The following is a 25902-nucleotide window of genomic DNA, read 5'->3' as shown; positions in this document are numbered from 1 at the left end:
TCCATTCGGGCGCAGAGGGAGAATGGGGAGAGGGTTGAGAGGGAGAGGCTGGTGGAGGAAATGGTAAGGGTGGACAGGAGGTATGCGATGTCCCGGAGGAGGGGCTTTTGAGGAAGCGTCGCAGTCTCCAAGCAGAGTTCGACATACTGACCACCCGGAAGGCGGAGGCGCAGTGGAGGAGGGTGCAGGGGGAGGTGTACGAGTACGGGGAGAAGGCAAGTCGGATGCTGGCCCACCAGCTCCGGAAGCGGGAGGCAGCGAGAGAGATAGGGGGAGCCACAGATGCAGGAGGGAACCTGGTGCGGAGTGGTAGGGACATTAATGGGGTGTTCAGATCCTTCTACGAGGGCTGTACCGGGCAGTGCCCCCTAGGGAGATGGGCGGGATGGACCGCTTTCTGGATAAGCTGGAGTTCCCAAGAGTGGAAGATGAGCGGGTGGAGGGTCTGGGGGCCCCAATCGAGTTGGAGGAGCTGATAGAGGCGCTGGGGAGCATGCAGACAGGGAAAGCACCGGGGCCTGATGGGTTCCCGGTGGAGTTCTATAAGAAATTCTCAGATCTGCTGGGCCCGCTGCTAGTGAGGACCCTGAATGAGGCGAGGGAGGGGGGGCTCTGCCCCGACGATGTCTCGGGCAATAATCTCACTAATCCTGAAACGGGATAAGGACCCCCTCCAATGTGGGTCTTATAGGCCGATCTCGCTCCTCAATGTGGATGCAAAGTTGTTGGCCAAGATACTGGCCAGGAGGGTGGAAGATGTGGTCCCGATGGTTATACACGATGACCAAACGGTGTTTGTGAAGGGGAGGCAGCTGAATGTCAATGTGCTGCGGCTGCTCAATGTTATGATGATGGTGTCGGCGGATGGGGAGGCGGAAATAGTAGCATCGATGGATGCGGAGAAAGTTTTCGATAGAGTGGATTGGACCTACCTGTGGGAAGTGTTGAGGAGATTTGGGTTTGGTGAGGGATTCATTAGCTGGGTGAGGTTGCTGTACAGCTCCCCGGTAGCGAGTGTGGTGATGAATGGGAGGATGTCGGAGGACTTTTGGTTGTCCCGGTTGTCTCTTTGCGTTAACAATTGAGCCCTTGGCCATGGCACTAAGGGATTCGAAGAACTGGAGGGGGATTGTGCGGGGGGGGGGGGGGGGGGGGGTGGGGGGGGGGCACCGGTTGTCGCTGTACGCGGATGATTTACTGCTGTACATTGCGGATCCGGCGGGGGGGATGCCAGAGGTGCTGAAGATACTTGGGGAGTTTGGGGATTTTTCGGGCTATAAGTTCAACGTGGGGAAGAATGAGCTGTTCATACTGCACCCGAGGGAGCCAGGGGAGGGAGATAGGAGAGCTCCCGTTGAAGAGGGCAGTGAGGAGCTTTAGATATCTTGGGGTCCAGATGGCTAGGAGCTGGGGGGCCCTGCATGGGCTAAATATTTCGAGGTTAGTGGAACAGATGGAGGAGGAGTTTAAGAGGTGGGACGCGTTGCCACTCTCTTTGGCGGGGAGGGTCCAGTCAGTGAAGATTACGGTGCTCCCGAGGTTCTTGTTTCTCTTCCAGTGACTCCCCATATTGATCCCGAAGGCTTTTTTGAGGAGGGTTAACAGGAGTATTTGGGGTTCGTGTGGGCGCGGAAGACCCCGAGGGTGAGGAGGGTATTCCTGGAACGAGGCAGGAAGGTAGGCGGTTTGGCGTTGCCCAACTTATGTGGGTATTACTGGGCTGCGAATGTGGCGATGATCCGTAGGTGGGTGATGGAGGGGGAAGGTGCCGCATGGAAGAGGATGGAGGTGGCGTCCTGTGTGGGCATGACTTTGGAGGCACTGGTGACGGCCACTCCTCCCGGCAAGGTATTCTGGTATTCTACGAGTCCAGTAGTGGTGGCTTCCTTCAAAATTTGGGGGCAGTGGAGGCGGCATAGTGGGGAGGTGAAGGCCTCGGTGTGGGCCCCGATACGGGGCAACCACCGGTTTGCACCAGGGAGAATAGATGGTGGGTTTTTGAGTTGGCATAGGGTAGGCATCAGGCAGATGGGAGACCTTTTCCTCGACGGGAAGTTTGCGACTTTAGAGGAGTTGGTGGGGAAGTGGGGTCTCCCCCTGGGAACAATTTTAGATATATCCAGATTAGGGTGTTTGTTAAACGGCAGGTGGCAGAGTTTCCGTTACTGCCGCCTAGGGGGGTGCAGGATAGGGTGCTCGCGGGGACGTGGGTCGGTGAAGGTAGGATCTCGGCAATTTATCAGGTGATGCAGGAGGAGGAGACCTCCGTGGAAGAACTGAAAGCGAAGTGGGAGGTGGAGCTAGGGGAGGAGATAGGCGAGGGGACGTGGGCAGATGCACTGGGGAGGGTGAATTCGTCCTCTTCTTGTGCACGACTCAGCTTGATTCAGCTGAAAGTGCTGCATAGGGCCCACATGACTGGGGCCAGGATGAGCCGGTTCTTTGGGGGAGAGGACAGGTGTGGGAGGTGCTCGGGGGGCCCGGCGAACCATACCCACATGTTCTGGGCGTGTCCGGCGCTAGAGGGGTTCTGGAAGGGGGTGGCGGGGACCTTGTCCAAAGTGGTCGGGTCTAGAGTGGAACCGGGCTGGGGGCTCGCGATCTTTGTGGTAGCATCGGAGCCGGCAGTGCAGGAGGCGAGAGAGGCTGGCATTCTGGCCTTTGCGTCTCTAGTAGCCCGGCGTAGGATTCTGTTGCAGTGGATGGACGCGAAGCCCCCAAGCCCGGAGGCCTAGGTTAACAACATGGCCGGGTTCATCAGACTGGAGAAGGTCAAGTTTGCCCTGAGGGGATGGGTACAAGGGTTCTTCCGGCGGTGGCAGCCCTTTCTCGATTTTCTGGCAGAGCGTTAGAGGGTGGTCAATCTCAGCAGCAACCGGGGGGGGGGGGGGGGGGGGGGGGGGTGGGGGGTGGGGAGGGGGGGGTTAGGAATCTGTTCAGGGGGGTTGTTTTTGCGACTGTTTGTCTGCTACTCTTTTTTGTTGCTTTTTTGTATTGTTAATAATTTATTGCTTTATATTTGGGGGGGGGGTGTTTCTCCTGTTTATTTTTGTACTTTGTTTATTTTATTGTTGGGAGAAAATTTGTTGTTGAAAAATTTGAATAAAAATTATTTTTTAGAAAAAGAGGATGAAACTGGCAAAATAAAAATGGGGAACTAGGATTTGGCAGAGTTAAACAAATACTTTGCATCACTGTAGAAGACACTAATAGCTTACCAAAAGTACTAAATAATCAAGGGGCAAAATAGGGGAGGAAATAAATATAATAACCATCAGTGGAGAAAAGCTCTCGGGACACGATTGGGTCTAAAGGCCAATAAGTCCCCTATTGGTTTGGGGCCTCGAATATTTAAGAAAGTAGCTGCAGAGATAGTGATAGTAATTTTCCAAGAATCATTCAGTTCTGGCAAAGTCGCAGAGGCTGTCTCTTTGTTGTGCAGAACTTTAGCTCTTTAAAACAAAAACTGCGCTTCGAAAATCAGCTGCTCAGTTAATGGACCTCTTTAGGGAGATATATAAACAAACAACGATAAGCCTTCCTTTGAAACTGCCTGCACCTGTCAATCAAAATGTTTTTAAAGGCAATGGCCTGTGAAATTGAATGTAAACAATGCAGTTCAAAGCTTTTTGGGTTCGAGGCATGCAGACAGGCTTGAGAGAGTTAAAGGGCAATGAAACTGACTGTGAAATAAACATTTCAAAGATTTCCACCACATTAAAGGAAATACTTTTATCTTTATCCTTCAGATCTTTAAACTTGGCATGCTCATAGACAGTTTAAACTAAAGGGGTTAAGTCGAAGATAGGAAGACTTTAATTTTATTCTCAGATAACATTAATAGAAGCACAGGTTCTTAGAATCCCAACAGTGTAGATGGAGGCCATTTGGCTCATCAAGTCTGTACCAATCCTTTGTAAGAGCACCCGACCAAGGCCCACTCCATTGCCCTGTCCCCATAACCCCAGTTTACCTCTAGACAGTGAGGGGTAATTTAGGGCCAATCCCCCTAACCTGCACATCTTTGGACTTTGGGAGGAAACCCACGCAGACACGAAGGGAGTTTGTAAGCTCCACACAGCCAGTCACCCGAGGTCGGAATTGAAACTGGGTACCTGGTGCTGTGAGGCAGCAGTGGCAACCACTGTGCCACTGTACTACCCCATCAATTCTTCCGTGTTGACATGCTGACTAACTGTTTAAAGGCTTCGAACGCTGCAGATGGGAAGGCCAACCAAATGACCCCCCCCCCATCCCAGGAAAGCCCTGAACCCAGTCCGATCACCAACCCCTCCCCCTACCCCACCACAACCTCCACCCCCAGGAGGAAGCTGAAATTGGGCTTTGTGCCCGTAAATCATATTCAAATCAGCTTTAGGTGAGCTATTTGCCGGGTCGGGGCGAGAACCTTGTCGGGGCTGGCATGGCCGGCCAGGAGAATCGCAGCAAGCATGAAGCCCATTTTCTGCCTCCCGCCCGATTCACTGGGACATTGAGATTCCCTCCGCTGCCTGGTGGCTCTGCAGAACCTCCGCAACATCCTGGAAATTCAGGCCTGGCATCCAGTAAATTTAGAGGGCCTTTGCCTTCAAAACAGGGTGGGGAGGGAACAATAGGTGGGAGACTATCAGGCGCCAGGGATGGGGGCCACCAAGCTAGCTGGGCGGGCTAGCTCACGGAAGCGCAGTGGGTGTGCACGTGTTCAGTTTATCAAAGGGGTTGGTTTATAGAGTGTTGTTACGAGGCGGGGGGAATGTACTGCTGACGAGGGAGGGATTTGTGCTAAGGGACAGAGAGGAGGTTGGAGATGAAGGCTGCCTGGGGGAGGGGACGGTGGAGGCACGGAGCATGGGCTGGAGGTGGGCCCAAAAAAGGGGATGGCTGATCGGCGAAAGGGGGGGGTGGGGGCAATGAGTCCCCAACTAGGCTGATCACCTGGAATGTTCGAGGGTTAAATGGGCCGGTCAAGAGGGCACATGTGTTCCCGCATCTTAGGGGACAGAAGGCGGACGTGGTAATGTTGCAGGAGACGCACCTTAGAGTAACTGACCAGATTAGATTGAGGAAAGGCTGGGTCAGCCAGGTCTTTCACTCGGGACTAGACTCAAGGGGTCGTGATCCTGATCAATAAGCGGGTGGTGTTTGAGGCGGGTAGAATAGTTTCGGACATGGGAGGTCGGTACATTATGGTCAGTGGGAAACTGGAGGGGCTGCAGGTGGTATTAGTAAATGTGTATGCGCCGAATTGGGATGATGTGGAGTTTATAAAGAGGATGCTGGGGAAGATACCGGACCTGGACTCGCACAGGTTGGTCATGGGAGGGGACTTCAACACAGTTATTGACCCTGGCTCGGACTGGTCAAGCTCGAAAACAGGCAGGGTGCCAGCAATGGCAAAGGAACTAAAAGGGTTCATGGAGCACTTTTGGGGGGGTGGATCCATGGAGATTTGGGCAGCTGAGGGTGAAGGACTTCTCCTTCTACTCACACGTGCATAAAGTGTACTCCCGGATTGATTTCTTTATTTTGAGCAGGGCCTTACTGGCAGGGGTGGTGGACACGGGGTACTCGGCGATCACAATCTCAGACCATGCTCTGCACTGGGTTGACCTGCAGGTCAGTAAAGACTGTACCAGCGCCCGCACTGGAGGTTAGATGTGGGACTTTTGGCTGAGGAAATGTATTCAGTAATACCTGCAGGTCAACGACATGGAGGAGATTTCAGTAGCGATGGTCTAGGAAGCACTGAAGGCGGTGGTCAGAGGGGAGCTGATCTCGATATGGGCCCACAGGGAGAAGGCCCATACGGGCCGACTGGTTAAGGAGATATTACAGATTGATAGGTATGCGGAGACCCCAGAGCCAGGGCTTTTAAGGGAACGGCGGAGGCTATGGGCGGAGTTTGGCTTGTCAACCACAGGGACGGCCGTGGACCAGCTGAGAAAGGTGCAGGGGCGATCTACGAGTATGGAGAGAAGGCCAGCAGAATGCTTGCACAGCAGCTGAGAAAGAGGGAGGCAGCCAGGGAGATTGGGAAAGTAAATGATGGAAATGGGAACCTGGTTGGAGATTCAGCAGGGGTGAATAAGGCGTTTAGGGATTTCTACAGTGGGCTGTATAGGTCGGAACCCCCTACGGGGCCGGAGGGGTGAGGCACTTCCTGGGAGGGCTGAATTTCCCAAAGGTGGACAGGGAGCAGGTAGAAGGGCTGGGGGCCCCGATCGGGTTGGAAGAGATAGTGGAGGGTCTGAAGGCCGGGGACGGACGGGTACCCAGTGGAGTTTTAGAAAACGTTCTCAGGGATATTGGAGCCGGTGTTGATGAGGATGTTCAATGAGGCAAGGGAAAGAGGGGTGCTGCCCCCATCGAAATCACAGGCCACGATTTCGCTGATTCTGAAGCGGGACAAGAACCCGGAGCTGTGTGGGTCCTACAGGCCGATATCCCTGTTGAATGTGGAAGCCAAACTGCTGGCCAATGTTTTGTCCTCCAGGATTGAGGATTGTGTTCCGGACGTTGTTTGGGAGGACCAGACAGGGTTTGTTAAGGGTGGGTAGTTGGTGGCCAATGTAAGAAGGTTGTTGAATGTGATCATGATGCCCCCGGAAGGTAGGGCGGTGAGGTAGTGATCGCAATGGATGCAGAACAGGCTTTTGATCGGGTAGAATGGGATGTTCTGTGGGAGGTACTGGGACAGTTCGGATTTGGGCGGGGCTTAATTGACTAGGTCAAGTTGCTGTATCAGGCTCCTGTGGCAAGTGTATGGACGAATAGGACAATATCGGACTATTTTAGACTGCACCGGGGGACGAGGCAGGGATGCCCCATCTCCCCACTGTTATTCGCGCTAGCTATAGAGCCGTTGGCAATTGCTCTGAGAGCCTCAAGGGGCTGGAAAGGGCTGGTCCGGGGTGGGGGGGGCTGGAGGACAGAGCCGCGCCCTATGCAGATGACCTGCTTCTGTATGTATCTGACCCATTAGACCGGATGGAAGAAATCATGAGGACTCCAGGGGAATTTGGCCGGTTTTTGGGGCATAAGCTAAATATGGGGAAAAGTGAGATGTTTGCGGTCCAGGCGAGGGGACAGGAGTTGCGATTGGGGGAGCTGCCGTTTATTTGTAGGGGGAAGCTTTAGGTACCGAGGCATTCAACTGGCGCGGGAATGGGACCGGCTGCATAAATTAAATCTGGCCCAGCTAGTGGACCAAATGAAGGACGATTTTCGGAGATGGGACGCGCTCCCATTGTCATTACCTGGGAGGGTGCAGACTGTGAAGATGACAGTCCTCCTGAGATTCCTGTCTGTGTTTCAATGTCTCCCCATCTTTATTCCGCGGTCTTTTTAAAATGGGTCAACAAAGTGATCTCTGGCTTTGTTTGGGCGGGCAAGACCCAGCGGGTAAGGAAGGTAATGCTTGAGCGGAGTCAGGGAGAGGGCGAGCTGGCGCTGCCAAATTTTAGCAACTATTACTGGGCGGCAGATATAGCCATGATCAGGAAGTGGGTGGTGGGGGAGGGGAAGGCATGGGAGCGTATGGAGGCAGCTTCATGCAAGGGCACCAGTTTGGGGCGTTGGTAACTGTGCCTCTGCCATTCCCGCTAGCACGTTACTCCACCTGCCCTGTGGTGATGGCGGCCCAGAGAGTCTGGGGGCAATGGAGGAGACATGTGGGAGCAGAGGGAGCATCGGTCTGGTCCCAAATCTGTAATAATCACCGGTTTGCCCCGGGAAGTATGGATGGGGGGTTCCGGATATGGCGGAGAGCAGGGATTGAGAGGATGGGGGATATGTTGAGAGAGGGGAGCTTTCCGAGTATGAGGGCGTTGGAGGAAAAGTTTGGGCTGACGAGGGGGAACGAGTTCAGCTATCTGCAGGTGTGGAACTTCCTTCGTAAACACGTGCCAACCTTCCCGCTCCTACCGCTGAGGGCGATTCAGGACAGGGTAGTTTCCACAGGATGGGTAGAAGAAGGGAGCATCTCGGATATTTACAAGGGACTTATGGGATCAGAGGAGATGCAGACCGAGGAGCTGAAGCACAAGTGGGAGTAGGAGTTAGGAGGAGAGATGGAGGATGGTCTGTGGGCGGACGTGTTGAGCAGAGTCAACATGTCCGCAACATGTGCCAGGCTCAGCCTGATACTATTTAATGTTGTTCACAGGGCTCACATGACAGTGGCCAGGATGAGCAGATTCTTTGGGGTGGAAGACAGATGTGCAAAGTGTGCAGGAGGGCCAGCGAACCATGTCCTTTATACATGTCCAGATGTCATGTCCACAGTATTAAAAACAAGGGTGGCGCTGAGTCCAGAGGTGGCGATTTTCAGGGTGTCAGAAGCTCCGGGAATCCAGGAGGAGAAAGAGGCAGACGTGCTGGCCTTTGCTTCCCTGGTAGCCAGGAGATGGATGCTATTAGCTTGGAGGGACTCAAAGCCCCCAAAGTCAGAGACTTGGCTATCGGACATGGCCAGCTTTCTCTGTTTGGAGAGGGTCACTGTTAGGGTTCGCCCGGAGGTGGCAACCGTTCGTTGACTTCTTCGCGGAAAATTAATCGTCAACAGAAAGGGGGGGGTTAGTTTAGCTGAGAATAGGGGGTTAATAAAGGTGGGACCTGTGAGGGAGGGAGGCGGCTTTTGCACTATGTTTATAGTTTCATGTACATTGCTTATTGTGTTGTTGTTATAATACCAAAAAATACCTCAATAAAATGTTTATTAAACAAAAGAAACAAGAAAGGAGCAGTCACTTTATTGGGAGTTTTCTACAGGCCCCCCCCAATAGCAGCAGAGAGATAGAGGAAGAGATTGGGCGGCAGATTCTGGAAAAGTGCAGAAGTAACAGAGTTGTTGTCATGGGTGACTTCAACTTCCCCAATATTGACTGGAACCTCCTAAGTGCAAATGGTTTGGATGGAGCAGATTTTGCCAGGTGTGTACTGGAAGGATTCCTGACTCAATATGTAGATAAGCCAACTAGGGGGAGGCCATATTGGACTTGGTGCTCAGCAACGAACCAGGCCAGGTGTCAGATGTCTCGGTGGGAGATCATTTCGGTGACAGTGACCACAACTCCTTGACCTTTACCATAGTCATGGAGAGGGATAGGAACAGACAATATGGGAAGGTATTTAATTGGGGAAGGGGAAATTATACTGCTATTCGACAGGACCTGAGGAGCATAAATTGGGAACAGTTGTTCTCAGGGAAATGCACAACAGTAATGTGGGGATTGTTTAAGGAGCACTTGCTGCGAGTGCTGGATAGTTTTGTCCCACTGAGACAAGGAAGGAATGGTAAGGTAAAGGAGCCTTGGATGACAAGAGAAGTGAAGCTTCTAGTCAAGAGGAAGAAGGAAGCATGCGTACGGTTGAGGGTTGAGGAAGCAAGGATCTGGCACGGCTCTAGAGGGTTACAAGGTAGCCAGGAAGGAACTCAAAAATGCACTTAGGAGAGCTAGAAGGGGGCATGAAAAAGCTCTGGCAGGAAGGATTAGGGAAAACCCCAAGGCGTTCTACACTTATGTGAGAAATAAGAGGATGATCAGAGTGAGAGTAAGGTCGATCAGGGATAGTGGAGGGAACTTGAGCCTAGAGTCTGAGGAGATGGGGGAGACCCAAAATGAATATTTTGCTTCAGTATTCACTAGAGAGAGGGATCTTGTTGTTCATGAGAACAGTGTGAACCAGGTTAATAGACTCAAACAGGTTGATATTAAGAAGGAGGATGTGCTGGAAGTTTTGAAAAGCATCAGGATAGATAGGTCCCCTGGGCCTGATGGGATATACCCAAGGTTACTATGGGAAGCGAGGGAGGAGATTGCTGCGCCATTGGTGATGATCTTTGTGTCCTCGCTCTCCACTGGAGTAGTACCGGATGATTGGAGGGAGGCGAATGTTGTTCCCTGTTCAAGAAAGGGAATTGGGAAATCCCTGGGAATTGCAGACCCATCAGTCTTATGTCTGTGGTGAGCAAAATACTGGAAACGATTCTGAGAGATAAGATTTATGATTATTTAGAAAAACATAGTTTGATTAAAGATAGTCAGCATGGCTTTGTGAGGGACAGGTCATGCCTCACAAGCCTTATTGAATTATTTGAGGATGTGACGAGACACACTGATGAAGGTCGGGCAGTGGATGTGGTGGATATGGATTTCAGGAAGGCATTTGATAAGGTTCCCCATGGTAGGCTCATTCAGAAAGTCAGGAGGCATGGGATACAGGGAAATTTAGCTGTCTGGATACAGAATTTAACTGGCCGAAAGATGACAGCGAGTGCTAGCGGAAGGAAAATATTCCGTCTGGAGGTCGGTGACCAATGATGTCCCGCAGGGATCTGTTCTGGGACCTCTGCTCTATGTGGTTTTTATAAATGACTTGGATGAGGAAGTGGAAGGGTGGGTTAGTAAGTTTGCCGATGGTACGAAGATTGGTGGAGTTGTAGATGGTGTCGAGGGCTGTTGCAGGTTACAACAGGACACTGACAGGATGCAGAGCTGGGCTGAGAAGTAGCAGAAGGAATTCAACCTAGATAAATGTGAAGTGATTCATTTTGGAAGGTCGAATTTGAATGCTGAATACAGGGTTAAAGGCAGGATTCTTGGAAGTGTGGAGGAATAGAGGGATCTTGGGGTCCACATACATAGATCCCTCAAAGTTGCCACCCAGTTTGGTCGGGTTGTTAAGAAGGCGTATAGTGTGCTGGGTTTCATGAACAGGGGGATTGAGTTTAAGAGTCGTAATGTTTTGCTGCAGCTTTATAAAACCCTGGTTAGACAACACTTAGAATATTGTGTCCAGTTCTGGTTGCCTCATTATCGGAAGGATATGGATGCTTTGGAGAGGGTGCAGAGGAGATTTACCAGGATGCTGCCTGGACTGGAGGACATGTCTTATGAAGAAAGGTTGAGGGAGCTAGGGCTTTTCTCACTGGAGCGAAGAAGGCAGAGAGGTGACTTGATAGAAGTGTACAAGGTGATGAGAGGCATGGATAGAGTGGATAGCCAGAGACTTTTCCCCAGGGCGGAGAGAGCTGTCACGAGGAGACATAATTTTAAGGTGATTGGAGGAAGGTATAGGGGAGGTGTCAGGGATAGGTTCTTTACACAGAGAGTGGTGGGTGCGTGGAATGCACTGTCAGCAGAGGTGGTGGAGGCAGAATCATTAGGGACATTTAAGCGACTCTTGGACAGGCACATGGCCAGCAGTAAATTGAAGGGGTGAAGGTTAGGTTGATCTTTGATTAGGATAAATGGTCAGCACATCATTGTGAGCTGAAGGACCTGTACTGTGCTGTTATGTTCTATGTTCTATGACGTTCAGTTTGAGTTCCACCAGGGTCATTCAACTCCTGACCTTGTTACAGCCTTGTTTCAAACATGGACAAAAGAGCAAAACCTCAGAGCTGTTGTGAGAGTGACTGCACTTGACATCAAGGCAGCATTTGATTGAGTATGGCATCAAGGAGCCCTTGCTAAACTGGAGTCAATGGGAATTGCGGGGGTGGGGGGGGGGGGGGGGGGGGAGTCTCCACTGGTTGGAGTCATACCTAACACAAAGGAAGATGGTTGTGGTTGTTGGAGTTCAGTCATTTCAGTCCCAGGACATCACTACAGGATTTCCTCAAGGTAGTTTCCTAGGCCCAGACATCTTCAGTTGCTTCATCAATGACCTTCCTTCAGTCATAAGGTGAGAAATGGGGATGTTCACTGATGGCTGCACAATGTTCAGCACCATTTGTGACTCCTCACATACTGAAGCAGTCTGTGCCTATTTGCAGTAAATGTGAACGTCATTCAGGCTCGGGCTGACAAGTGGCAAGTAACATTGATATGCCGTCAGTTAAGACGGAGAACGCAGAGTGAATTAACAATGGCTTTAATTGACTTACAACAGAGCTGGCAGCGTGCCCCAGAATGAGGCAGTGTGAGTGATGTGCCATCAATTGCACGAGAAACGAGTTGCTTTACAAAAGTTAGGCTTTAATAAACTAGAACTTAGCCCTGCGGTGTCTACAATCGGTCGAGAGGCACATGACCAACCAGGGCCAATGATAAGCCGGTGTTCTGCCCCAATGGCAGACAGGTATGCAAATCATATCACCACATTCACCCCTTGCGGAGAAAGAAGCCGGGGGGGGGGGGGGGTATCAACGAGACCTGGGGCGGGGGGGTAGGGGAGTGGAGAGAACTGGTGATATGAGTAGCAGCCGGGAGGACAAAAATTTTCTCTCCTTTCTTTTATCAAATTTGGGGGCTTCCCACTGGCCCAGACAATAAGCAATATTACACAAAGTCCCAACAAAGTCCATGGAGCTGTTGAAATTTAGATCGATTCGATCAGTCTTTTCATGGCCCGTGATGTTCTGGCAGACCGCCGAAGTGGAGGAGGTGACGTCAGGTCGGCCGATGGTGGTGGTTCCGCTGACGTCCTGGAGTCCGGGAGCGATGGTCCTTGAATAGTCTCCGTCACCCGAGCTGGCTGTGGCGACGCCATGGATGGGGAAGGGGGAACCTGAGTGGGGCGCTGGGGGGAAAAAAACAGGGGGGGGTCTGTGGTGGAGGGGGGGAAGGCCGCACGCCGGCGGGTGCCAGATCCCAGAGGGAGACCGTGTCCTGCCGACCGTCGGGGTACTCCACATACGCGTACTGCGGGTTAGCGTGGAGTAACTGGACTTGTTCCACCAACGGGTCGGACTTGTGCACCCGCACATGCTTCCGGAGCAAGATAGGTCCGGGGGTGACCAGCCATGTCGGGAGAGGGGATCCGGAGGATGACTTCCTGGGGAAAACAAGAAGACGTTCATGAGGTGTCTGATTAGTTGCGGTACAGAGGAGTGAGCGGATAGAATGTAGGGCATCGGGGATAACCTCTTGCCATCGGGAAATAGGGAGATCTCTGGACCGGAGGGCCAGTAGTATGGTCTTCCAGATGGTACCATTCTCCCGCTTGACCTGTCCATTACCCCGGGGGTTATAGCTGGTTGTCCTGCTAGAGGCAATGCCCCTGTTGAGCAGAAATTGACGCAGCTCGTCCCTCATAAATGAGGACCCCCGATCGCTGTGAATGTACTCGGGGTAGCCGAACAGGGAGAAGACGGAGAGGAGGGCCTTAATGACGGTCGATGTGGTCATGTCGGGGCAGAAAATGGCGAAGGGGAAGCGGGAGAATTCGTCAATTACCGCCAGGAAGTAAATGTTGCGGTTGTTAGAGGGAAGGGGCCCCTTGAAGTCAATGCTGAGACGTTCGAAGGGGCGGGATGCTTTGATCAGGTGCACGCGCTCGGGGCGGTAGAAGTGCGGTTTACACTCGGCGCAGATGTGGCAGTCACGGGTTACTGTCCTGACTTCCGCGATGGAGAAAGGCAGGTTGCGGGCCTTAATGAAATGGCAGAGACGGGTCAACCCTGGATGGCAGAGGTCTGCGTGGAGGGAGCGGAGGCGGTCTATCTGCGCGCTGGCGCAGGTACCGCGGGACAGGGCATCAGGAGGCTCATTGAGCTTCCCAGGACGATACAAGATATCATAGTTGTACGTGGACAACTCGATCCGCCACCGTAAAATCTTGTCATTCTTGATCTTGCCCCTTTGTGCATTATCAAACATGAAGGCTACTGACCATTGGTCTGTGAGGAGGGTAAACCTCCTGCCGGCCAAATAGTGCCTCCAATGTCGCACGGCTTCGACTATGGCCTGGGCTTCCTTTTCCACAGAGGGGTGGCGGAGTTCGGAAGCCTGGAGGGTTCTGGAGAAGAAGGCCATGGGTCTGCCCGCTTGGTTCAGGGTGGCCGCCAGAGCAACTTCTGATGCGTCGCTCTCGACCTGGAAGGGGAGGGCCTCGTCGATGGCGCACATCGTGGCCTTTGCGATGTCCGCTTTGATGCGGCTAAAGGCCTGGCAGGCCTCTGTCGACGGCGGGAAGGTCGTGGTTTGCATGAGGGGACGGGCCTTGTCCGCGTAGTTGGGAACCCATTGGGCGCAGTATGCGAAGAACCCCAGGCAGCGTTTGAGGGATTTGAGGGTATTGGGGAGAGGGAGTTCCATCAGGGGGCGCATGCGTTCGGGATCGGGGCCTATCACTCCGTTACGCAATACGTAGCCGAGGATGGCTAGGCGGTCGGTGCTGAACACGCATTTATCCTTATTGTATGTGAGGTTAAGGAGTTTTGCAGTTTGGAGGAATTTCTGGAGGTTGGCGTCATGGTCCTGCTGATCGTGGCCGCAGATGGTGACATTATCAAGATACGGGAAGGTAGCCTGTAATCCGTGCTTGTCGACCATTCGGTCCATCTCCCGTTGGAAGACCGAGACCCCATTTGTGACACCAAATGGAACCCTAAGGAAGTGGTAGAGGCGCCCATCTGCCTCAAACGCGGTGTATTTGCGGTCACTCGCGCGGATGGGAAGCTGGTGGTAAGCGGACTTAAGGTCCACAGTGGAGAAGACCTTGTATTTCTCGATCTCGTTTACCATGGTGGAAATACGGGGGAGAGGATACGCGTCCAGTTGCGTAAACCGGTTGATAGTCTGGCTTTAGTCGATGACCATCCGGTTTTTCTCCCCCGTCCGGACCACCAGCACTTGGGCTCGCCAGGGACTGTTGCTGCCCTCGATGACCCCTTCCTTCAGCAACCTCTGGACCTCGGACCTGATGAAGGATCGGTCCTGGGCGCTGTACCGTCTGCTCCGGGTCGCGACGGGTTTGCAATCGGGGGTGAGATTAGCAAACAGGGAGGGAGGGTCCACTTTGAGGCTGCAGACAGTGAGGGGGGGTATAGGGCCGCCGAATTGAAAAGTCAAGCTCTGCAGGTTGCATTGGAAGTCCAGTCCTAGGAGTGCCGGTGCGCAAAGGTCAGGGAGGACAAGGAATTTATAATTTTTAAAAACCTTCCCTTGGACTGTGAGGTCCGCGATGCAGCACCCGGTGATGTGGACGGAGTGCAAACCTGAGGCTAACCCGATTTTGTGTTTTACAGGATGGACAGGGAGCGCGCAGCGTCTTACCGTGTCAGGGTGAACAAAGCTTTCCGTGCTCCCGGAGTCCAGCAGGCAGCCCGTCTCGTGGCTGTTGTAGATGAGCGTCGTCGTTTTGGCGAGCGTGCGTGGACGTGACTGGTCGAGCTGAACGGCCGCGAGCCGTGGAGAAAATCCATATTCGTCATCGTTGTCCGAGTAGATGCTGGAAGATCCTTGCGTGCCAGTCCCGGAAGGCGGTGGCCAGGACCCGCACGTGGAGTCGGGGCACAAGATGGCGGCGCCCAGGACCCGCACGTGGAGTCGGCGCCCCAAGATGTCGGCGCTCGTGGGGCCCTCGTGGTTGCTGGGGGCGGGGCTAGCGGTGCCGGCGGGCCGATTGGAGCGGCTGCGAGCGGGGGCTGCGAGGCGCGCAGGCCAGGTGCGGGGGCCCGGGGGCGGCGAGCTGGGAGGAGCGCGGTGCACTGGAGGGGCCCTGGAGGAGAGAGAGAGGCGAGCAGGCAGAGTCTCAAACAGTTGCAGTTTCCTCCCCCCTCCCCCACAGTGAAACAGTTTCCGAGAAATGCCGTAAGTTATGTTTTCACTAATCTGACACTTTACCCCACAACAGACTGATGAGTGAGATCAAAGCTTGTCGGGATAGAATTATTCTAGCAAGGCCTAGATTTAGGCCTGATCAAAATTAGGTATTTTAAATTCAAGAATTGGGCACTTTAAATCAAGCCAAAGACACTCCAGCACACAGCCCCATGGGAACTTGAACTGGCCAAGTCTGAATACACAATCAATAGACAAGCTGCCAGAACATGTCTGGACCTTCCCTGTCAGTCACCCATTAGGAGATCAGGCACCCTATTGATATGCACACGTCTATTGTCAGTAACCCAGATCGGGCCAGGTTTTCTGTCACCCAGAGTTTCTGCTGTTACCTAATATGGGAACAGGTATGTGCAGCCCTCATTACCAAAGATGGACGCCTGTGGTGGGCTCAGGTGTCCTGTCTAACGGTCATCAACCGGACCATTGGCTGCTGAGACGCCCTCCTGATGCATTATTGGGAGAAAGCCAGAGGAAATGGCAAAGGGACACAAGGAAGAGGGATAAAAACAGGCACCTGAGCACATCAGGGGCTCCGGAGGAGAGAGAGAGGCGAGTAGGCCAGGCGCGGGAGCCCGGGGGCGGCGAGCTGGGAGGAGCACGGTGCGCTGGAGGGGCCCCGAAGGAGAGAGAGAGGCGAGCAGGCCAGGCGCGGGGGCCCAGGGGCGGGGGGGGGGGGTGGGGGGGGAAGAGTTGCGCGGCTTCTAGGAGGGGACCGGGAGGGCCCAGAGAAGCGAGAGAGGGGTGCAGGTTGGGCGCCGGGGCCCGGGGGCGGGGGGGGGGGAGTGTTGCGCGGCGGTTAAGAGGGGACCGGGAGGACCAGGAGATGCGAGAGATACCCGCAGGTTGGGCGCCGGGGCCCGGGGGGGGGGGGGAGAGAGAGGCGCGGCGACCAGGAGGGGGCCGGGAGGAGAGAGAGAGACCGCAGCCACCATTGTGGCCTGGCAGACCGTGGAGAAGTGGCCCTTCTTCCCGCAGCTCTTACAGAGGGCGGAGCGGGCTGGGCAGCGCGGGCGAGGGTGTTTCGCGAACCCGCAAAAGTAGCAGCGGGGCCCCGTGGACTTGTCAGGGCGTCCCGCGGCACAGGCCTGAGGGAGGTCGGGAGCGGCGGATGGCGGTGGGGAAGCGTGCCAGGAGGCCCGGCTGGGGACATAGGCGAGAGTATTTTGATCGGTGACCTCCAGGGAGGTGGAGAGAGTCCGTGCCTCAGTTAAGCTGAGGTCGTCTCTCTCCAGCATCCGTTGGCGGATAGCGGGGGACTGCATCCCAGCCAGTAAGCGTCTCTGATCAGTAGTTCCATGTGCTCCGTAGCTGAGACTGCGAGGCAGGAGCAGTTCCTCCCCAGGGTAGCGAGGGCCCGGTAAAATTGGTTTAGTGACTCACCGGGGAGCTGTTGTCTGGTGGCCAGCAGATGTCGGGTGAATACCCTGTTGACTGGTTTAATGAATTGTCCATTCAGCTTTAGTATTGCTGCATCATAATCCTTTTCCTTCTTGATTAGGGGTCGATACCCACGCTGGAGTGGAGGACGTGCAGCTTCTGTGCCATGGTGGGGGGGCTGGTTGCAGACTCCAGGTATCCTTCGAGGCAAGTCAGCCAATGTTGAAAAAGTTCTGCAGAGTTCGGAGTTTGCGGGCTGATGCGGAGGCATTCGGGCTTGATCCGGAACTCCATCTTCAAAAATCTAGTTTATTAAATTGATGTGCCATCAATTGCACGAGAGACGAGTTGCTTTACAAAAGTTAGGCTTTAATAAACTAGAACTTAGCCCTGCGGTTGTCTACAATAAAATGGACGACCGCCGGGCGTTTGACTATTTGTACCTCGGCAAGGAGGCGTGGTTAACTCAGCCTCTCGACCAATCGGTCGAGAGGCACATGACCGACCAGGGCCAATGGTAAGCCGGTGTTCTGCCCCAATGGCAGACAGGTATGCAAATCATATCACCACAGTGAGTAGTCGCAGATTATATACCCAGGCCCCAGGGGGAGGAGCCAAGGGCAGAGCCAAAACCGTACAACATGTAATATAGTAGCAATACTGTACAACACGTACTACTGTGGCAGCACAATTCAACACAGTGGTTTTACCACAAACATTCGTGCCAGACAAGTGCCAGGCAATGACCATCTCCAACAAGAGAGAATCCACCAAACTCCCCTTGACATTCAATAGCTTTACCATAGCTAAATACCTCACTATCAACAACCTGGGGTGGGTGGGGAGATACTATTGATTAGAAACTGAACTGGACTAGCCATATAATTACTGTGGATACAAGAGTGGGTCAGAGAATGCTGAGATGTGCAACATATTTCTTGGCTCCTTAAACCCTGTCCACCATCTCCAAGGCAGCAGTGTGATGGAATGCTCCCCACTTGCCTGGTTGAGCGCAGCTCCAACAACTCTCAAAAACCTCAACACCATCCAGGATAAAGCAGCCAGTTGACTGACACTCCATCCATCACCCTCAACATTCACTCCCTCCAGCACTGATGCACAGTGACCGCATGTGTACCATTTACAGGATGCAACAACTCAGAAAAACTCCTTTGACAGCACCTTCCAAACCCACAATCATTAGAAGGACAATGGCAGTAGATACCTGGGAAAACAAACACCTACATGTACCCCTCAAAGTCACTCACCACCCTGACTTGGAAATACATCGCCGTTCCTTCACTGTGACTGGGTCAAAGTCCTGGAACTTCCTCCCTAATGATACTATGGGTGTGCTAGCACCACATGGACTATACCACCACTTTCTCTCAATTTCGGATGTGTGCAAGAAATGCTGGTTTACCAACGATGCCCACGGAACAGACTGAAGCTGAAAACCCCGTCAAACCCATGGCCAGACACAGGTTCAGCAGGCAACTGTCGTCTCTCAATCTGAGTGGTGGGGGAAGGGCAACAGACCTATTGAAGATAATTTAAATGTTGCATTTATGTAAATTTAAATAATTTAAACATTGTTTCAAACAAATATGATCCATTCACACACAACTAAATGGTATTTCACACTCAAACTAATGCTGTAATACTCCCATTGCCACACATCCAATTGCTGTTTCAAAATAATTCACAAGACCGCCTCATACTCAGGAACACAAACAGGTAAACTCGCACTCGCTGGTTAGCTCCCTCAGACATGAAATGAATTCACTGACCTGTATATGAAGTGTCTGATCCAGCTGTGGAGAATTGCTGTAATGACTGGCTGTCCTAGTACTTTCACCGAGATCTCACCTCCTGTATGGACAGCACTGTTAGAAAACAGGGAAACTGTCAGACTGTCCGACTGGTGGGAGTTGAAGTCAGACTCCGATTGTTTCAGTGACTAAAAGTCTTGTGTTGAGAGTTTTGGATTTGGATTAAAGCTGCTATCAGATACAGAAATGTGTTATTTACTGTCAACATTGACCCCGCTGTAAGGAAATGCTGCTGATACCTGAGAGATTCAGCAGCAGAGTCTCAAACATTTTACTTTCAATTTGTTTAACAGTTGCAGTTTCCTCCCCCCCCTCCCCCACAGTGAAACAGTTTCCGAGAAATGCCGTAAATTATGGTTTCACTAATCTGACACCTTACCCCACAACAGACTGATGAGTGAGATCAAAGCTTGTCGGGATAGAATTATTCTAGCAAGGCCTAGATTTAGGCCTGATCAAAATTAGGTATTTTAAATTCAAGAATTGGGCACCTTAAATCAAGCCAAAGACACTCCAGCACACAGCCCCATGGGAACTCGAACTGGCCAAGTCTGAATACACCATCAATAGACAAGCTGCCAGAACGTGACTGGACCTTCCCTGTCAGTCACCCATTAGGAGATCATGGCACCCTATTGATATGCACAGGTCTATTGTCAGTAACCCAGATTGGGCCAGGTTTTCTGTCACCCAGAGTTTCTGCTGTTACCTAATATGGGAACAGGTTATGTGCAGCCCTCATTACCAAAGATGGACGCCTGGGGTGGGCTCAGGTGTCCTGTCAAACGGTCATCAACCGGACCATTGGCTGCTGAGACGCCCTCCTGATGCATTATTGGGAGAAAGACAGAGGAAATGGCAAAGGGACACAAAGGGAGAGGGATAAAAACAGGCACCTGAGAACATCAGGGGCGAATACTCCTTGCAGCGGCAATCAATACGACTGACCAGAGAAAGAAGGATGGAAGAGACTGCCAGCGAGAACCAGCTTTGCGAAGACGGATCAGAGGCACACAATGATCAGATAGATAGCCCTACCAAGCCATCTCTATGGGTAGTATACACTGATCTTGGGTACCTCTAGAGTATATTTTAAGGTATTTTACGGGTTCTGAGGGGCAGCATGGTAGCATTGTGGATAGCACAATCGCTTCACAGCTCCAGGGTCCCAGGTTCGATTCCGGCTTGGGTCCCTATCTGTGCGGAGCCTGCACATCCTCCTCGTGCGTGCGTGGGTTTCCTCCGGGTGCTCCGGTTTCCTCCCACAGTCCAAAGATGTGCAGGTTAGGTGGGTTGGCTATGATAAATTGCCCCTAGTGTCCAAAATTGCCCTTAGTGTTGGGTGGGGTTACTGGGTTATGGGGATAAGGTGGAGTTGTTGACCTTGGGTAGGGTGCTCTTTCCAAGAGCCGGTGCAGACTCGATGGGCTGAATGGCCTCCTTCTGCACTGTAAATTCTATGATAACTATGAATTGTGTGTTAAATAAATATTTTTGAACTTAAATTTGTGTTTGTGGTTTATTCTCCTCTTTATTAAAGACACCAAGGTAAACCTTTGAGTAAGTAAATTGGTCAAAAGTATCTGAGGCTTTACAGATTCATTTGGCACCCAAGACGGTCCTTCGATAAGAAGTCTACATGCTCTGGAGTTGGACCTATCAACCCAATATTCTCCAACACTGTCTGAGCCTGAATTAAGAGGGCAAATGACCCACGTGTAGACCAGTCTTCAGTGAGTGAACGACTAACAGATGATTTGACCAGTAAAATTGGGCCATAAACTTGGTGTCTTGAACGTGAGGTTTACAAATTGTGTCCTTTGTTTCGATAGCCGAGAGAATTTGGAATACTCTGTGGGAGGGAATTTAGTTTAAACTGGACCCCTATCCCGATTGATTCCCATACCCCTCATTGCAAACGCTAAGGAATGTTACGGCCAGCCACACTGATTGGGAGGAAGTCCTCCGGGCATATTTGAATTTTAAAAATCCCAGATGGGTAAAGTGGGACGACACCCCAAGGTCGGATCAGGGATCCGAAGGAGAAGATTGTTGGAGGTATGTCCATAAGGATTTGGGTAAACGGCCCCCAACCTAAAAAAGGCGATTGCAATTGTCAGCTCTTTAGAACAGCTCTGAGGAAGAGAGAAAGAGCTAAATCAGGTCAGCATTCAGATGATGAAATTGGAATCTGATCTGGAGGGTGCTAATGCTCACATCCAGCAGTGAGAGGAAAGGAAAAATGGCAGCATAATCCATCTGAGCCAATTTCAATCGCAGGGCAACAAGGCTTATCAAAATGCTCAGCACGCAGTCCATGAGAGGGACACCATACTGGAACGATTAGAAGAAGTTAAAAAGCAATGTAGTGACCTTCAAGCAGCAGTGAAAATCCTGCACCAGACAGGAAAAGAATATACGGCCCACACAATAGACCACACAAAATGCCTGTGTGAGATAGAAACATTGTAATCGCAGTTCACTATAAAAAGGGGGGTAATGTACGTTTTTACTCCACAGTCAGCGGGTAGTGACTCAGAGATCGAATGGGATGAATTAGAGATGGATGCCTGTGCCTATGTAACAGCCAGCACCCCTACAGACTGAGGACCCCCACTCCTATTTGAAGCAGCAGAACCCATCGCACCACCCGATGCCGTCCCCCTCCCCATGAATCCAGTCACAACCTGCGGACAGGATGGACTGAACCCTAACGTGGCCTACCTGACACCCTGCATCATGACCAAACTCACCAACATCACAAAAACAATCGGAGTGTTCGAACCCAAATGCATCACCCAGTCTGGCATTTTAAATGGCCTGGATGAAGCGGAGGGAGTCAAGTTAATTTTAGTTTGTTGAAGCCCCGCAATCTGTTCTGCTCGACCCGAGCCCCAAAACGTAGCTGAGGGAACCCTGCCAGAAATGAAGGCGGCCGTTCTGACTGCTAGCGGGTATAACAGGGACGACCCAGTGAAGAGTTTAAATAACTGCCAATAGAAACAAGGGGAACATCTGATGGTGTGGGCTGGCCGGCTCTGGAACCAATTCATTGGAGTATCCAGGCGATTAAACAGAGTGTAATTAGACCCACATCACCAATCAATATGGATCTTACATACATATAGAATTTCCAGTGCAGAAGGAGGCCATTCGGCCCATCGAGTCTGCACCGGCTCCTGGAAAGAGCACCCTACCCAAGGTTAACACCTCCACCCTATCCCCATAACCCAGTAACCCCACCCAACACTAAGGGCAATTTTGGACACTAAGGGCAATTTATCATGGCCAATCCACCTAACCTGCACATCTTTGGACTGTAGGAGGAAACCGGAGCACCCGGAGGAAACCCACGCACACACGGGGAGGATGTGCAAACTCCGCACAGACAGTGACCCAAGCTGGAATCGAACCTGGGACCCTGGAGCTGTGAAGCAATTGTGCTATCCACAATGCTACCGTGCTGCCCCTTAATAACCCATGAAGCATGTGAAAATTATGATCCCAATAACAATACTCACAATGAAGCCTGGGCCATCCGTAAAATGATCCATGTTTGGGAATGGGATGTTAAACAGGTTAGTGTGCCAAGCCCAACAAACCAGGCAAAATGAACCGCATCCACTCACATCCCAAACCGGGACGGTGCAATGAGGGGGAACCAGAAGCAGGAAACCTGGAAATCCAGGACACCCACCCCCATACATCCCTGCTGACTTCCGGATCAGGGAGCTACAGCCCCGAGCGAACCCCCTTTACCTCCCTTACCCCAGACAATGGGAACAGTATAGAACCAGCCCCAGAGCACACCCACCCCCCAAGACAGAAATACTGAGCCAATCCCTGACGCCCATCCTCTTCACGAGCCCTAGTGTGACTACTGCAGCCAAATCGGCCAATTTCCTAGGGACTGTATGGCACCACGACAACATCCCCAACCTTACCAACGGTTTCCTGACAAGGATCCCCGATGATGCCACTGGAAGGACCAGCTCAACAGGCCACAATAACCCTGGTCAATGACCTGAACATTCCCTACAGTTTATACCCCCAGATGACAGTGCCAGGCCTCACGGGGTTGCGTGTGTAATACCCCCTGGGATAGTGTAGGGAGTCCCCTAGCAAAAGGCAAGGTAGGAGGGCCGCCCCATCGAGTTTCTATGGGACACAGGGGGATCCAGCACTACTCTGAACACATCCCACAACCTCAACTGCACATGGCACACCCGCAAAACCATCATGTTGAGCGGCTTCACAGGTCACAGGAGGGGGCAGAAACCGACCCAGTAGAACTTAGACGAGGGAACCTGTTGTGCTACCATCCCGCCATATTAGTTAAGCTCCAGCCTGAAGGGAAACACATTTTCGAGGTGGATTTAATGAAAAGATGTAATTTGTCCTTCGACCCCGTTAACTCTTGCACCTGGCTCATGCCTACCACCCCTATCTCCCCGGTCGAGGTAGCCACAGGTAAGTATGTTGATCGGGTCTCCACTATTGGAGAACTGAGAAATGACCAATGACCCAGAAGCCCAGGCTACGCTAGTCCAACACACACTTTTCTTTGTTCTTGTACTTTTCTTTGTTCTTTACAGAGGGACAGCTTCGCAAGAGAGAGGGAACAAGTCTCAGTGTTTATACCCTAACCAGTGAGGTTGTCCTTATCCCACACCAGTTACCTTGACTGCCACCTACACCTGTGTGAGTCTCTCTCCTGTGATAGTGAAATGTCACCCGAAGTGACTGGTTTAGCTCACTGGGCTAAATCGCTGGCTTTGAAAGCAGACCAAGCATGCCAGCAGCACGGTTCAATTCCCGTACCAGCGTCCCCGGACAGGCGCCGGAATGTGGCGACTAGGGGCTTTTCAGAGTAACTTCATTGAAGCCTACTCATGACAATAAGCGATTTTCATTTCATTTCATTTTTCAAGTGCCCCACTCGTGGAACTTCACAAGAGAGAGAGAAAGAGGGACCTGTGGTGAATGAGATTCACACGGTATTATAAGTTACCAATGACACTCTGTTCCCAGTATATATATGTACCGATATTGTAAGTGCAGTTGCACTACCTGATCACCAGGGGGAGTAGCTCTGGGAGTACTTGAGAGTTGTACTGGCCCCCCCCCTTGGCTCCGCCCAGAACTCCTCCCCCTGGAGCTGCTGTATAAAGATCCGTGCCACAGGGTCAGCCAGCCAGTTCACCGAAAGTTCAACGGCTAACAGGCTGGCTCTGTTGTGAGTATATTAAAACCACTATTCTAATCCTACAAGCACGTGTCCGTAGAATTGATGGTTCCATCAGGATCATTGTTTATTCCTGACCAGTAGCCTCTCTTGAGTGAGCGTGTGTTCGAAGTGCTCAGATTCTCCTTTTGGTCCTCGACTACGGGATTATGTCCTGACAATTATTGTGACCTGACCAGAGCAAACAGTGAAAGGAAGGTGAGACCACAACAATGGTAGTTTTAAAATAATTGATTTATTCAAGAGAAATTAAGTCTCCTGCAACTCAGATTAATCCACACACACAAACACTAATTATGAAATACAATGTATTTGGGGCAGCACGGTAGCATGGTGGTTAGCATAAATACTTCACAGCTCCAGGGTCCCAGGTTCGATTCCCGGCTGGGTCACTGTCTTTGCGGAGTCTGCACGTCCTCCCCGTGTGTGCGTGGGTTTCCTCCGGGTGCTCCCGTTTCCTCCCACAGTCCAAAGATGTGCGGGTTAGGTGGATTGGCCATGATAAATTGCCCGTAGTGTCCTAAAAGTAAGGTTAAGGGGGGGGGGTTGTTGGGTTACGGGTATAGGGTGGATATGTGGGTTTGAGTAGGGTAATCATTGCTCGGCAAAACATCGAGGGCCGAAGGGCCTGTTCTGTGCTGTACTATTCTATGTTCTATGTGTAAAACAAGAGACTAAACGGCACATTGAAAATTCTTACTGTTAACACAGATTTACTTTAGCGCCCGCAAAACACAGATACATTCACTCACCCACCCCAAACCTCGACAATCTATACTAATTGGGAGTTTTCTGTGAGCTGGAGGAATATACTCACCACTCCAGGAACAGGATAGTTCAAAAAATGTCACCACAGATTTCTTCAGATCTTCTTCCAAAAGCTGTCTGGTCCGTGCGGCTGTTGCTCCTCTGGTTCTCGTGGTCTGTTTTCAGCAAGTCGAAGCGTGTCAGTTGAAGCGGGTCAGGCAGGAGAGCAGAGGCTAAAAACAGTTCCTCAGAGTTGCCATGTTAAGGGCAAAAAACCCTAAATTGTTCAAATACTGACCCGTCCCACAGGTGAGTTCCAGGACAAAGGAAGCCTTTCTGATTGTTGACAGGATGGAAGTGATTAAGTTCCCCAACCAAGAGGTGCCATAATGTAACTTGATTTTAATCAGTGTCCTTACAAAAGTTTGTGGGCGCGATTCTCCGCAAATGCGGCGAGTCGTAAAGGCTGCCGTGAAGCTGGCCGTGTTTCACGGCAGCTTCCGTGCCCCCTCCCGGGACCCGATCCCCCCCCGGGCGGGGCTAGCAGCGCGGCCCCATGAAGCACGGCATCGCGGGCTTAGCGACCGTCGTCACGGCGGCTGACACGCACGATGATGTCAGCCACGCATGCGCGGGTAGGACGGCTCCAACCTGCGCATGCGCGGATGACGTCATCACGCATATGTGTCAAACCCATGCATGCGCGGCCCGTCATGCCCCTCAGCCGCCCCGCGGACTGATCCTGCGGGGCGGCAGAGGAACAAATAGTGCGCGGGTATCGGACCCGCTGCCCGCGATCGGGGCCCACCGATCGCAGGCCCATGCCACCCTTGGCACGGCTGTGGTGCGCCAAGTGTCACGGTGGCTGACGCACACAATGACGTCAGCCGCGCATGCGCAGGTAGGACGGCTCCAACCCGCGCATGCGCAGAATGACGTCATCACACATATATATCAAACCCACGCATGCGCGGCCCATCATGCCCCTCAGCCGCCCCGCGGTGCACACCGATCGCAGGCCCATGCCACCCTTGGCACGGCAGTGATGCGGCCGTGCCAAACAGTGCCATGGTTGTCCGGGACGGCACTTTGCGGCCGTTTTCACAAACGGTAAGAGCAGGTGGGTTTG

At 52.2% G+C, this 25902-nt stretch overlaps 1 protein-coding gene across 1 annotated transcript in view; it reads right to left on the bottom strand.

The window, feature by feature from the left end:
* LOC119975574 (verrucotoxin subunit beta-like) overlaps positions 1 to 19027 on the bottom strand; it is a gene marked incomplete at its 3' end in the record, with an annotated part of 275562 nt that extends 256535 nt beyond the window's left edge. Inside the window, exon 1 of the mRNA XM_038815363.1 lies at positions 18740 to 19027. The remainder of the gene's footprint in view (positions 1 to 18739) is intronic.
* Positions 19028 to 25902: the final 6875 nt, after the last annotated feature.

This window comes from Scyliorhinus canicula, chromosome 13 (assembly GCF_902713615.1).
Source record: "Scyliorhinus canicula chromosome 13, sScyCan1.1, whole genome shotgun sequence".
Lineage (NCBI taxonomy): Eukaryota > Metazoa > Chordata > Chondrichthyes > Carcharhiniformes > Scyliorhinidae > Scyliorhinus > Scyliorhinus canicula.
The sequence above is the reverse complement of the archived record's forward strand: the minus strand, read 5'-3'. Positions and strand labels throughout refer to the sequence as shown.